Below are 3,107 nucleotides of genomic sequence, written 5' to 3'. Positions count from 1 at the left end.
CTACTCGCCTAACTCCGGGCGATTGCGCCTCTCTCGAACCCGACCAAGTATTTAGGACGGCGCTGCGCGCCGCCGGGACCTGAGAAGGTTTCGAAGTGTATTGTGCTGGGGAGCTCAGCCTCCTCCTGTTTGCAGAATAATTGAGCCGACGTTTGCGTGTTTGCGCCGGCCCCCGGGATATACTCCCGGGCGGCCGGCTGCTCAGCTCTAGTTGACGCAGCTCCCTGGTTGATCCTGCCAGTAGTCATATGCTTGTCTCAAAGATTAAGCCATGCATGTCTCAGTACAAGCGGCATTAAGGTGAAACGGCGAATGGCTCATTAAATCAGTTATGGTTCCTTAGATCGTACCCACGTTACTTGGATAACTGTGGTAATTCTAGAGCTAATACATGCAAACAGAGTCCCGACCAGAGATGGAAGGAACGCTTTTATTAGATCAAAACCAATCGGTCGGCTCGTCCAGTCCGTTTGCCTTGGTGACTGAATAACTTTGGGCTGATCGCACGGTCCTCTTACCGGCAACGCATCTTTCAAATGTCTGCCTTATCAACTGTCGATGGTAGGTTCTGCGCCTACCATGGTTGTAACGGGTAACGGGAAATCAGGGTTCAATTCCGGAGAGGGAGCCTGAGAAACGGCTACCACATCCAAGGAAGGCAGCAGGCGCGCAAATTACCCACTCCCGGCACGGGGAGGTAGTGACGAAAAATAACGATACGGGACTCATCCGAGGCCCCGTAATCGGAATGAGTACACTTTAAATCCTTTAACGACTATCTATTGGAGGGCAAGTCTGGTGCCAGCAGCCGCGGAAATTCCAGCTCCAATAGTGTATATTAAAGTTGTTGCGGTTAAAAAGCTCGTAGTTGGATTTGTGTCCCACGCTGTTGGTTCACCGCCCATCGGTGTTTAACTGGCATGTATCGTGGGTTGTCCTGCCGGTAGGGCGAGCTGAAGGCGTGCTACCGCCTCGTGCATGCTCGTGCGTCCCGAGGCGGACCCCGTTGAAATCCTACCAGGGTGCTCTTTATTGAGTGTCTCGGTGGGCCGGCACGTTTACTTTGAACAAATTAGAGTGCTTAAAGCAGGCAAGCCCGCCTGAATACTGTGTGCATGGAATAATGGAATAGGACCTCGGTTCTATTTTGTTGGTTTTCGGAACCCGAGGTAATGATTAATAGGGACAGGCGGGGGCATTCGTATTGCGACGTTAGAGGTGAAATTCTTGGATTGTCGCAAGACGAACAGAAGCGAAAGCATTTGCCAAGTGTGTTTTCATTAATCAAGAACGAAAGTTAGAGGTTCGAAGGCGATCAGATACCGCCCTAGTTCTAACCATAAACGATACCAGCCAGCGATCTGCCGCAGTTGCTCCGATGACTCGGCGGGCAGCCTCCGGGAAACCAAAGCTTTTGGGTTCCGGGGGAAGTATGGTTGCAAAGCTGAAACTTAAAGGAATTGACAGAAGGGCACCACCAGCCTGTGGCTTAATTTGACTCAACACGGGAAACCTCACCAGGCCCGGACACCGGAAGGATTGACAGATTGATAGCTCTTTCTTGATTCGGTGGGTGGTGGTGTATGGCCGTTCTCAGTTGGTGGAGCGATTTGTCTGGTTAATTCCGATAACGAACGAGACTCTAGCCTGCTAACTAGTCGCGTGACATCCTTCGTGCTGTCAGCGATTACTTTTCTTCTTAGAGGGACAGGCGGCTTCTAGCCGCACGAGATTGAGCAATAACAGGTCTGTGATGCCCTTAGATGTTCTGGGCCGCACGCGCGCTACACTGAAGGAATCAGCGTGTCTTCCTAGGCCGAAAGGTCGGGGTAACCCGCTGAACCTCCTTCGTGCTAGGGATTGGGGCTTGCAATTGTTCCCCATGAACGAGGAATTCCCAGTAAGCGCGAGTCATAAGCTCGCGTTGATTACGTCCCTGCCCTTTGTACACACCGCCCGTCGCTACTACCGATTGAATGATTTAGTGAGGTCTTCGGACTGGTACGCGGCATTGACTCTGTCGTTGCCGATGCTACCGGAAAGATGACCAAACTTGATCATTTAGAGGAAGTAAAAGTCGTAACAAGGTTTCCGTAGGTGAACCTGCGGAAGGATCATTACCGACTAGACTGCATGTCTTTCGATGTGTGTGTCGTGTCGCGCAACACGCTACCTGTACGGCTCGCAGTAGCCGTGCGCCGCGTGCGGAACCACGCGTGCTTCTCAAAACTAACGGAAATGTTGTGTGGTACGAGCGCTGAAGTGCTGGAGCGGCTGGCCTGCGGCACCTGGCGCCGGTTTTGAATGACTTTCGCCCAAGTGCCTGTCCGCTCCGGTCTGGAGCCATACGACGCCCATCGGCCGTGAGGCCGTTGGACACAGAACGCTGGAACAGGGGCCGTCACACGCCTGAGTCCCGCCTATGCAACTGTCTTGAAAGAGACAGTGGAAACTAAGAAAAGATCACCCAGGACTGTGGATCACTCGGCTCGTGGGTCGATGAAGAACACAGCAAATTGCGCGTCGACATATGAACTGCAGGACACATGAACATCGACGTTTCGAACGCACATTGCGGTCCATGGGTTCCGTTCCCGGGTCACGTCTGGCTGAGGGTCGGCTACGTATACTGAAGCACGTGGCGTTTGCCCCGCTTCGCAGACCTGGGAGCGTCGCGGCCGCCTGTGGGTCCGGCCGCGTCTCCTTAAACGTGCGATGCGCGCCCGTCGCCTGGCGGTTCGCATACCGGTACTTACTCGACAGCGTGCACAGCCGGCTGGCGGTGTGGCGTGCGACACCTCGTACAACGACCTCAGAGCAGGCGAGACTACCCGCTGAATCTAAGCATATTACTAAGCGGAGGAAAAGAAACTAACAAGGATTCCCCCAGTAGCGGCGAGCGAACAGGGAAGAGTCCAGCACCGAACCCCGCAGGCTGCCGCCTGTCGTGGCATGTGGTGTTTGGGTGGGTCCACTACCCCGACGCCTCGCGCCGAGCCCAAGTCGAACTTGAATGAGGCCACGGCCCGTAGAGGGTTCCAGGCCCGTAGCGGCCGGTGCGAGCGTCGGCGGGACCTCTCCTTCGAGTCGGGTTGCTTGAGAGTGCA

The 3,107-nt window shown here is 54.5% G+C and overlaps 1 non-coding gene and 1 pseudogene across 1 annotated transcript; both read left to right on the top strand.

Annotated features, from left to right (window-relative positions):
* Nucleotides 1-221: 221 nt before the first annotated feature.
* LOC124803865 lies at nt 222-2,120 on the top strand. Its single transcript, XR_007017330.1, has one exon. It is a non-coding gene; the product is annotated as a small subunit ribosomal RNA (ribosomal RNA).
* Nucleotides 2,121-2,464: 344 nt separating this feature from the next.
* LOC124803761 lies at nt 2,465-2,619 on the top strand (annotated as a pseudogene).
* Nucleotides 2,620-3,107: the final 488 nt, after the last annotated feature.

This window comes from Schistocerca piceifrons, chromosome 6 (genome assembly GCF_021461385.2).
Source record: "Schistocerca piceifrons isolate TAMUIC-IGC-003096 chromosome 6, iqSchPice1.1, whole genome shotgun sequence".
Taxonomy (NCBI): Eukaryota; Metazoa; Arthropoda; class Insecta; order Orthoptera; family Acrididae; genus Schistocerca; species Schistocerca piceifrons.
The sequence above is the reverse complement of the archived record's forward strand: the minus strand, read 5'-3'. Positions and strand labels throughout refer to the sequence as shown.